At 38.7% G+C, this 11516-nt stretch overlaps 1 protein-coding gene across 1 annotated transcript in view; it reads right to left on the reverse strand.

The window, feature by feature from the left end:
- Positions 1-3834, reverse strand: part of ZSCAN32 (zinc finger and SCAN domain containing 32) — a 32076-nt gene extending 28242 nt beyond the window's left edge. Inside the window, exon 1 of the mRNA XM_074279924.1 lies at positions 3770-3834. The gene's annotated coding sequence lies outside the window, so the exon portion shown is untranslated. The remainder of the gene's footprint in view (positions 1-3769) is intronic.
- Between the last annotated feature and the right edge of the window lie 7682 nt (positions 3835-11516).

Consider the following 11516-nt stretch of genomic DNA (forward strand, 5'->3'; position numbering starts at 1 on the left):
TCAACTGGATTTATGGAGAATATACCCTTTGACTTTGCTTCATCTTTTTCAGGAACTCTGGTTAAACATATACTGTAGCTGTTTATCTTTGAGGTTTACCTTATATATGTTTTCATTCTAGGCTTGTGTCTTGAGCTTTCCCGTCACCCTCTTTATGGTCAGATTCCTTCTTTATTTGCTTTTTCTTTCATCCTATAGATAAATGAGTATTTCTGGAAGAAATATTTGGATGAGCTTTTGCTTTCTTGGGGCCTTTTGTTGCTTTTATAGGGTATCAAATTTTTTCTTTTTCCAAGTTCTCATAGTAGTTTAGCCTGTACTCTTTTACTGTTCCCAACGTGCTCTAATTCAGGGAAAAGCCTGATTACTGTCCTCCAGGACTCAGTCCTGCAAGTTTCTGATCTGTGTTTGGGGCTGTGGCAACACCCCTGTTGTCTTGTACTAGGTTAGAAGTTCTAGTACTCTGTCACTGGTTTCACTCACTATCAGACAGCTGAAAAGCTCTATAGGCTCAGAGTAAGAGAACTACAATGTGTGGGTAGAGAGGTAAGGTTAAGAACTTACAGGAATGTGTGAATTCTTTTTCTGTATTTTATTTTCATTATTTCTGTGTTTCCCCTATTACCTATATAATATGTGCAGGCCCATATGTATTTGAGCCTTGGCCAGCTATAAACATATTTACTTAACCTGAGCTGATGACATTTATCAGTATTTGGCATTTATCGATATTTATTCTATTAGCTTGACCACTGTCTGCTTGATTATGTGCAGGCCCATATTTACTTGAGCCTTGGCCAGCTATATCTGAAGCCTGAAGGACTGATTTTCTGTTTCCTAAAAATCAGGTGATTTCAGGGAAACAGAAACCTTGCATTCCAATCTCTCCGTATAGCAATAACCAATTAGATGCCTCCACCACCACCCCCCCCCGCTCCCCCTTTCTCAATGCTCTCTTACTTGTGATGTAATCTCTTATATAAAAGCTGTGTATCTTTATTACTTCTTAAGCCCTCCTGTCACAAGCTTTCTCTTTCCCTTATCTCGTGATGGGACAGCTTATCATCCAGAAGTTTAATAAACAACCTTTCTGCTTTCTACTGAATGATCTCTGAGTAGTCATTTTGGGTCTTCTACATACAAGTTCCCCTTTGGTCTGAGATTCCTGTCCTAGTTATCCCTCTGTAGGCCTTAGACTAACAAGAAAGCTGGTGACAAAATCCCATTTAGCTCTTGAGATCAGGGTTACACAGCTTTTGTACTTGTTCCTTGCTCAGTCACATAGCCAGGGCCCATGATTTACCCTTAGCCTGGAGTGCAATCTATCCTGGACTTGTGCCCTGGAAGTGAGCAACAGAGCTGCAAATTGGCCCCTATTGCAACTTTCTGTTTAAGGTGGGGATTTGGTCTGGGACCTCCTCTTGCTCTGGTGCACATCCTCAGTGCCTTGTATTACTGTGTGATGGAATGCTCTTATTGCATATACCAGGCCAGACCCCATCCTTAGTAACCACAGATCCCTTTATCTGTCTCCCTTTGCTGACTTGGCTTAGAAATATGACCCAATGTGATTTTTTTCTGAGATCTTCCCATCAGGACTCAGTCTGTTATTTTTCTAGATCTTTGTGGAGGAGTTGTATTGAGGGACCACAGCTATTCTTCTTTCTACAACTCTATCATCTTGACTCCACCTCCCTCACCTTCAAAAACTGATCTAGGGGCCAGCTAGGTGGCGCAGTGGATAGAGCATCACCCTTGAATTCAGGAGGACCTGAGTTCAAATGTGGTCTCAGATACTTAACACTTCCTAGCTGTGTGACCCTGGACAAGTCACTTAACCCTAGCCTGGGGGGGTAACTGATCTAGAAGCAGATTAAATAAAAATCAGTCTGAACCTGCAGGAAACCGGGTTAGTTTTGGTGTGACCCAGCTTCAGCTGTCCTACAGAAGAAGCCTGAGCAGCTCTAAGAATCTTAGGCCCTACTAAATTTTTCATCTCCATCCTATAAATGATATAATAGAAAGAGTAGGGGGAAAGGTATTTGGCAATAGGAGAGAAATATTAGGGATAATTCATCCCCAATAGAGGTATCTGGTTCGCAAGCAACAAAGCAAAGAATGCCCATAAAAAAAGAATCTGGGATCTAATATCCTATGTGTAGAGCTGGCACCTAGACTGGAAAATCAAGGCTTAGGAAGGAATGTTAAAGAAGGAAGGTTTTTGTTATGGAAAAAAAGTTAAGGGTAAAGAATCAGAAAGGAATAAGTGTATCAATAACTATAGAGATAGAGATCACTTAAAGTCAGCTTCAATCCATGCTAGTGTTGTTAATCATGGTCTAAAGCCTGGTCACATAAGGGTTCCAGTTCAAGATCACAACAGGTCTTCCATGGCTAATTTCTCCTAGGCTCTTTTTTTGAGGTGGGGAGATTGGGGTGAGTAAAAAAGGGTGGTGATAGAGAATTGGATCTCTTTATATCACCTTAGGCTGGAAGTGCAGCAGCATTAATGCCTACAAACCCACTAACTGATCAGTAAAGGAACTTTGGCTTGCTCTTCTTCTGATCTAGGTCACTCTGTCCCTCCTCAGGCAGCCCAGTAGATTTCTGCCATGTTGGTTCCAAATCTTACTGAAGATGTCTTTAAGCTTATTGCAATCCAGAACTGCCAAGCACAAGTGATCCACCAGCCTCAGGTTTCCTCAGAGCAAGTGTTACAAGCATGTGCCACCATCTGGCCTTGGCTCTTCTGGCCAATTTTTTGTTTTGTTTTGTTTTGTTTTGTTTTGTTTTGTTTTGTTTTGCTTTGTTTTGTTTTGTTTTGTTTTCTCTTTTCTTTCAGGGAAATTGGGATTAAGTGACTTTCCCAGGCACACATAGCTAGGAAGTTTTAAGTGAATGATGGTGGAGTTGTGAATGGATCCAGCCATTTTGGAGAACAGTTTGGAACTATGTCCAAAGCATATCAAACTGTGCATATCTTTGGTCCAGCAGTGTTTCTACTGGGCTTATGTCCTAAAGAGATCTTAAAGGCGGGAAAGGGGCCTGTATGTGCAAAAATGTTTGTGGCAGCCCTCTTTGTAGTGAGTGGCTAGAAACTGGAAACTGAGTGGATGCCCCATCAGTTGGAGAATGGCTGAATAAGTTGTGGTATATGAATGCTATGGAATATTATTGTTCTGTAAGAAATGATTAGCAGGAGGTTTTCAGAAAGGCCAGGAGAGACTTACATGAACTGATGCTGAGTGAAATGAACAGAACCAGGAGATCATTATACATGGCAACAGCAAAATTATAAGATGATCAATTCTGATGGGCATGGCTCTCTTCAACAATGATGTGACTCAGACCAGTTCCAATAGTCTTACGATGAAGAAAGCCATCTGCACCCAGAGAGAAGGCTGTTGGGACTGAATGTGGACCACAACAGAGTATTTTCACTCTTTTTGTTGTTTGCTTACATGTTGTTTTGTTTTTTCATTTTTCCCTTTTTGATCTGACTTTTCCTGTGCAACATATTTGTAGAAATATGTATAGAGGAATTGCGCATGTTTAACATATATTAACACATATCACTTGCTGACTTGGGGAAGAGGTGGAGGAAAGGAAAGGAAAATTAGAATATATTTAGAAAACAAAAAGCTATAATTTTTTTTTAAAGGAGAAATTAAATGAAATTACCTCTAAGGTTTCTTCCACCTCAAAGGATATGATATTAAGATACAGAAAGGCAACAATAGGTTTGATGTAAACAAAAAAGAAAACTTACTAATGATCAGAATTATCCAAGAGAATGGGCTTCCTTCCCTGGAAGTAATCAAGCAAAACTGGATGAGTACTTGGAGGTTCTGGTATAAAGGGAATTCTTTTTCCAGAATGATTCAGACTAAGTAGCCTGAGGGCCTTTCCTGCCTTGATGCAGTTTCTGTTAATACAGATTATCATTATATTAGCTTGTCTGAGATCACATTCTCACATCTAAAACCACTACTTGTTGCCTTCCCCTGAGATTTTCTGTTAAAAGAATTTCAAACATCAGTTTGAGTAATAAGAAGGAGCAAAGATCTTTTATGACATCTCTAAAATCATATAAAATAGATGGCTGTCTACATATGAAGCCTTGTCCTATCTCCCAATAACTCTGAACTAGACTTGTTATCCCCGAGACCCAGGGAGGAGGTATTCCAGATGGTAGACATTCTGGCACTTGAAGAAGACCTGGCACATCATGGTGTACATCACAATGAATCCCTACATAGGTGGGGGTGGGGTGGGGTAAAGAAGTAGGAGCAGGTGGTCACGCATCCTGGTTATTTTCATTAACTCATCATGAGCTAAGCTTTCAGTCACCTCTGCCTCCAGGGTCTAAGTTGATGCCATATATGTTAAGGAGAGGGAAAAAAAGTCAGCCAGGCAAAGCAGCCAGAGATGGCAATATTACAAGAGCAGAAGAGTTTGAGAAACAAGAGAAGTAAGATTTTTCTTTTAATATCTTTTTTTCTTTTTTATTAAATAACATACGATTCCCCATTACCTGTCAAGAAAATTTTAGCATTCAATTTGTACAAGATTTTGAGTTCCAAATTCTCCCTTCCTCTCTTTCCTTCCTCTCTTTTTTTCCTCTCTTCGGAAAATGGTGAGCAGTTTGATCTAGTTCATACATGTGATATCATGCAAAACAAATCTCCATATTAGTCACAGTTGTGAAAGAAGAAACAAATCAGAAGGGGGAAAAAATCGTGAGAAAGAATAAGGTAAGTGAAGAAAATTTGCTTCAATCCACATTCAGAGTCTATCAGTTCTTTATATGGATATGGATAGCATTTTCCTTTGTGAGTTCTTTGTACTTGTCTGGGATTATGGTGTTGCTGAGAAGAACTGAGTTAGTTCTAGTTGATCATCACACAAGGTGGCTAACACTTTTTACAATGTTTTCCTGGTTCAGCTTATTTTTGCATTGTTTTGTACAAATCTTTCCAGTTTTTTTTCTGAAATCTGCCTGTTTAATATTTTCTATTGCACAATAGTATTCCATTTCTTGTTTAGTCATTCTCCAATTGATAGGTGTTCTCTCACTTTTTAATTTTTTGCCACTAAGAGCTTCTATGAATATTTTTGTACAAGTCCTTTTCTTTCTTTTAAATGATCTCTTTTGGATATGGATCTAGTAGCAATGGTATTGTTGAATCAAAGGGTATGCCATTTGGTTGCCCTTTGGGCTAAGTTCCAAGTTGCTCTCTAGAATGACTGGATCAGTTCATAACTCCACCAACAGTGTATTCCGATTTTCTCACATACTTGCCAACATTTATCACTCTCTTTTTTCTGTCATATTAGCTAAGCTGATAGATATATCTCAACTGTTTTAATTTGCATTTCTGTAATCAAAAGTGAGTTAGAATAGTGGAAAAATTCCTCCCACCTCTGAAGAATTTTCATGTGTGTTCAGTCCTTTGAAAATATGTAAGGCCCTTTTTCCTATTGTAAATATTTAATTCACTCTAAAAGACAGTGGCAAGACAAACATGAAACTTGTCATGCTATATGCATATAACATATATAAATATCTAGATATAGATATAAATGTATGTTTAAATTAAATTAATCCCTCATTGTGACTTGGGTACTACACCATGTGACTAAACATGATATTTTAGGATCAAAATCATAAACAATCAGCATGGTATAGTAGAGAATCAAGCTGGTCAACTAAATTGAATGATTTTGAACAAGTCATTTAAAATCTCTTGAGATTCAATTTCTTCATTTTTTAATTTAAAGGATTAGAGGCTGAAGTCTCCTTCCAGATTTGTAAAGTTGATGAGTATTAAATTGAGGAGTAAATGATGGATAAATTGTGGTTTAAACAGAGATGGATCTGTTCCTTTCTCTCTCTCCTTCCTTCCCCAAAGTAACCAATGGCGGTTCGGCAGCAAAGGAATTTGCTACTTAATGCTGTATGGAAACATAGTCTTTATTGATTAGAATGGAAACACTGGAGAGCCGGTGGGCAAAATGGCTGCATGGTACAAGGCCATTTGCAAAGAGAAGATTCCCGTTCTCTCTTTTATGCAGTGATGTAGGGAGGTTCCTGAGAGTGATGTAAATAAGATAAGGACTCTCTTGTTATCTTTTGGGGACAGACAGAAGTCTCTTCCCAAAAGGAATTTCCTGATGCCATTTGGTCTATCTGAGCAGATTAGAATGGGGGGCTGTAAAACCCCAGCCAGCTCAGATAGCCCAAACTAGTTTGACCACATCTTGTATCAAAGATCCAAGTCCCAAAGGAAGTTGTAGATCAAACAAAGAATATCAAAGGGGCTACCGCCCTCAACATAGTGACATTCAGATCTCCCGTTTAGCTGGACTATTTCTTGTTCAAGTGAAGATCAAAGTATAGTAGAAATGAGGCAGGGTCAGATATAGTGGCAGTATTAGAGAGCTCCAGTGCCCTAGATGTTAAAGGAGAGATTCTTGTAGTGTGGTGTGGCAAATCCAATTAAAAAATACACAGAGATATCTCAAGTAAAGAATAGAAGTGCTTATTAGAATCTTAGAATCCCAAGAGAAGCAGAAGGTTGACTAATAACAAAGAGCAGAGGTCAATTTCCACAAAGGTTGAAGGGGGTTATATAGTCACAAACACAAGAACCCATGACTTTTCCCTCACTGATCAATTCTCACTTCCCCACTTAGTGGGGGCTGGGAGAGCCGGATATCTCCCATTGGAATTCAAAAGGGTGCTTTTGACCAGGATTTGTGAATCAAAGGTCCTAGCTTCCTGAATTGGTAATACATCAGCCAGGAGGGGTTGGGAATCAGAAAGGAATAAATCAATGTGAAAGGACTAGTCTTAAAGGGACCACAACCCGCATCATATTAATTTAACCCCATTTTACAGATTAGGAAACAGGCCCAGAGGGGTTAATCAATCAACATCTATTAAATTCCAAAGTGCGGTCCAGGCGCTATGCTAGGCATTGGTTAACAGACGTTTCTGGGGGTCACACGACTGGTCAGTGTTTGAGGCAGTATTTTTTACTCCAAATCGAGAACTTCCACGCATCTCGAAAGTTGGCGGCCTTTACCCTGCAGGCAGGGGGCACGAAGGAAGGTGAGAAGTGCGTGTCACGTGGTGCTGTAAATTAGACTACGGGAAAGAACAGGCGTTTCACTCCCCGGCGACTTTTAAGTTGCACTGGAAACTGGAAGAACACGTGAAAACCCCACAGGAAACATCGGACAAAAAGAAATGAAAAGGGGACCTGAAGATCAGGTTTGCGTTTTGGAGTCCGCCAGGGACTCACAGGAAGGAGCCTGAAATGAACAGGAGGCCTGGGGCAGGCCGGCTTTCCTCGGAGACTCCGCCCACTTCTGACTGCACGACCTCCCCTGTGGGGGCCTCATCCTCTCAGGCTTCCTAGGCTCATCTAGGAGACCTAGCACAGAAAGCCACCGGGAAAAGTGGGAAGGGATCCTTGCTGGGAAGCCGCCACCGAGCTGAAGATTCGTTATGTTACCACGAAAGGATGTCAGAACAAGGGGCGGAAGTGCAGACTCGAGGGCAGGAAGTTGCGTATCGTTAGCTCCCCTCTGATTGGTCCACCCTGCCGAGCGCGAGCCAGGATTGCTATTAATTAGAAAGAGGCGGAAGTAGGCGGGCCAGCCTGCCGAAACCCTCTGGGATTTGTAGTTTGGGTCTGACGTTTGGGCACAGTGATTAAATTTGGCCTAGAAGTAGAGAGGGAAAAGGCATAATAATAAATTGTTGTATATGAAGGTATGGATTATTATTGTTCTATAAAAAATGATGAACAAGCTGATTTTAGAAAGGTCTGGAAAGATTTACATGAACTGATGCAGAGTGCAAGACTGCAGTGATCAGCTATAAAAAACTTAGTTCTTCTCAGTGGTTCCGTAAGCCAAAGTAATTCCAATGAACTTTGGATAGAAAACATCTGCATCCAGAAAGAGAACTGTGGAGATTGAATAAATCAACAACATGCCATGTTCACTTCTTTTTTTTCTGTTTTTTTTCTCTCCTGGTTTTTCCTTTTTGTTTTTTTCTCTCAACATGATTCATAAAGAAATGTGCAAAACCATAAACCACTTTCCACATAAAGTCAGATCTAAACAATAGGAAAAATAAATGCTCCTGGATAGGCTGAGCAAATATAATTAAGATGACAACATTCCCTAAACTAATCTATTTATTTAATGCTATACCAATCAGACCCCCAAGAAACTAATTTACATACTTAGGAAAAAAATAACAAAATTCATCTGGAAGAACAAAAGGTCAAGAATTTCAAGGAAATTAATAAAAACATATCAAATGAAGGTGGTCTAGCAGTACCAGATCTAAATTATATTATAAAGCAGCGATCATCAAAACCATTTGGTACTGGCTAAGAAACAGACTAGTTGATCAATGAAATAGGTTAGGTTCACAATACAAAATAGGGTACAACTATAGCAATCTAGTGTTTGACAAGCCCAAAGATCCCAACTTTTGGGATAAAAATTCACTATTTGACAAAAATTGCTGGGGAAATTGGAAACTAGTATGGCAGAAATTTGGCATTGACCCACACTTACCACTGTCCACCAAAATAAGGTCAAAATGGATTCATGATCTGGACATAAAGAATATTATAAACAAATTAGAAGAACTTAGGAGAGTTTACCTCTCGACCTGTGGAGGAGGAAAGAATTTGTGACCAAAGAAGAACTAGAGATCATTATGGATCACAAAATAGAAAATTTTAATTATATTAATAGTTTAAAATTTTTTGTACAAACAAAACTAATGCAGCAAGATTAGAAGGGAAGCAATAAATTGGGAAAACATTTTTACAGTCAAAAATTCTGATAAAGGCCTCATTTCCAAAATATAGAGAATTGACTCAAATTTATAAAAAATCAAGCCATTCTCCAATTGATAAATGGTCAAAGGATATGAACAGACAATTTTCAGATGCAGAAATTGAAACTATTTCTAGTCACATGAAAAGGTGCTCCAAGTCATTATTAATAAAAAAAATGCAAATTAAGACAACTCTGAGATACCACCACACACCTGTCAGATTGGGTAGGATGACAGGGAAAGATAATGATGAATGTTGGAGGAGATGTGGGAAAACTGGGACACTGATACATTGTTGGTAGAATTGTGAATATATCCAACCATTCTGGAGAGCAATTTGGAACTATGCTCAAACTCTGCATACCCTTTGATCCAGGAGTATTACTATGGACTTATATCCCAAAGAGATCCTAAAGGAGGGAAAGGAACCCAAATATGCAAAAATGTTTGTGGCAGCCCTTTTTTTAGTGGCTAGAAACTGGACATTGAATGGATGCCCATCAGTTGGAGAATGGCTGAATAAATTGTGGTATAGGAATAGTATGGAATACTATTGATGAGATTTAGGTAAGGAGTACCGAGATGAAATTAGGGTTAATTGAGGTCTAGTGGCAGGTTCAGGGTACAGGGAGTCAAATAAAGCTCTCCTGCAACCCCTTTGGATTCGGTGCAAGGATACAGAGTTAAATGAGGTCTAGTAGTGGTGCAAGAGTCCCCTGTAAAAGAATTTACAGACCCGAAAACCTAGATTAATAAAAGAGGTTTAATTTGGAGTTTGGAAGTAAAGTTAAAGGTAGAAAGATGCCAGGGCCAGGATTGGCACCAGGTGGACAGGAACCGTTGGCATAGCTGGTGTATGCTATGTTTGGGGCTCCTGCAAAGAGTGGGCTCCAGGGTTCCCCTTTTTATAATGGGGGCTGTTGGTAATCTTGAAGGTGGGTGGAGTCCCAGGTTGGCTCCTGGCTGGTTTCAGCCAGGGTTAGAATTTGAATAGAATTCAATGGGTTTTTAGATAAGGAGGAAGCTGTTTGTGGGGTTGGGGAAACCTGAGCAGATCATTAGAGTGGGGACTGGGACAGCCCAAGTTAGCTCAGATACGGTGGGGGCTGGGAATTAGAAAGGAATCTTAACCCATATCACTATTGTTCTGTAAGAAATGACCAGCAGGATGATTTCAGAGAGGCTTGGAGAGATTTACATGAATTGATGCTAAGTGAAATAAACAGAACCAGGAGATCATTATACACGGCAACAAGATTATAGGAAGATTAATTCTGATGGACTTGATTCAACATTGAAAGAATTCAAACCAATTCCAATTGTTCAGTAATGAAGAGAGTCAGTTACACCCAGAGAGAGAACTATGGGAAATGAGTGTGAACCACAACATAGTATTTCCACTCTTTCTGTCATTGTTTGCTTGCATTCTTGTTTTCCTTCTCAGATTTTTTTTCTTTCTTTCTAGATCTGATTTTTCTTGTATAGCAAGATAACTATATAAATATGTGTACATATATTGTATTTAACATATACTTTAACATATTTAACATGTATGAGGGTGCCTGCCATCTAGGGGAAGGGGTAGGGGGAAGGAGGGGAAAAGTTGCAACAGAAGATTTTGCAAGGGTTAAATGTTGAAAAATTACCCATCCATATGTTTTGCAAATAAAAAGCTATAATAATAAAAAAAATAAAAACAACAAGAGTAATGTGTATTTTAAAAGTTAATATACAAGTATAACCAGAAAAAATAAAACAATTTTAAGAGAAAGAAGTGACTTGCCCAGGATTACACAGTTAATAAATGTCTGAAGTCAGATTTGAACCGACTCGAAGTGTCATTTAATTGCTTTTAGGGAAACAATTGGGATAGATTTAGGAATGAAGATATAAAAACCAAATTTTGGGTTTTAATAAAAATTAAAAACTAGATCATCCCTAATTTGACTTCATTTTTTTTAAGTGTTTACTATGTTTATAAAAATTTGGATTTTAATAAATATTTGACATGTGAAATGAGTGATGGTGAAATGAGATGGTGAAATGAGGGCTATAGTCATTAATGATTTATGGATCTCTTCATGTGAAAGGAGATGATGATACCCTGACTACTGGGTTTCTTCTCCCTTTCCTTCCCCTCGGGTTACTGAAGGAACTCTCTTGAGAGTATCCTACTCACGAACAGCTCTCAAGCACTGCTGCTTCTTTGTTTCTTGTGTTTCTTATGTCCCATGTTCTGGCACCATATATTGTGATAAGCTTAACCTTGTGATGTTTAATATTTTTAATAATGATTTGGATGAAAGCATAGATGAGCTGCTTAATCAAAGTTAAAGATGACAGAGCTAGGGGAGAGAACTAGTACATTAAATTTTCCTTACAACATCTTCCCTTCTAATTTTTTTTTTTTTTTTTTTTTTTTGGTCTTTCCTTATCTAGTGAATCTTGCTGTCTGTAATATGGCCAAGTATCTCCCATCTTAAAAAATTTTTTTCTTTGATCTGTCTCCTCAAATTATCATCCTATGCTTATTCCTGAAAAAGCAAATCAGTCATCAGTTTTTTTTTTTGTTTGTTTTGTTGTTATTGTAATTTTTATTTATTTTGTCCATATCTGTGTCATTGGTTTAGGAAGTTTCTGGTGTTAAAAG

This window comes from Sminthopsis crassicaudata, chromosome 1, assembly GCF_048593235.1.
Source record: "Sminthopsis crassicaudata isolate SCR6 chromosome 1, ASM4859323v1, whole genome shotgun sequence".
NCBI lineage: Eukaryota > Metazoa > Chordata > Mammalia > Dasyuromorphia > Dasyuridae > Sminthopsis > Sminthopsis crassicaudata.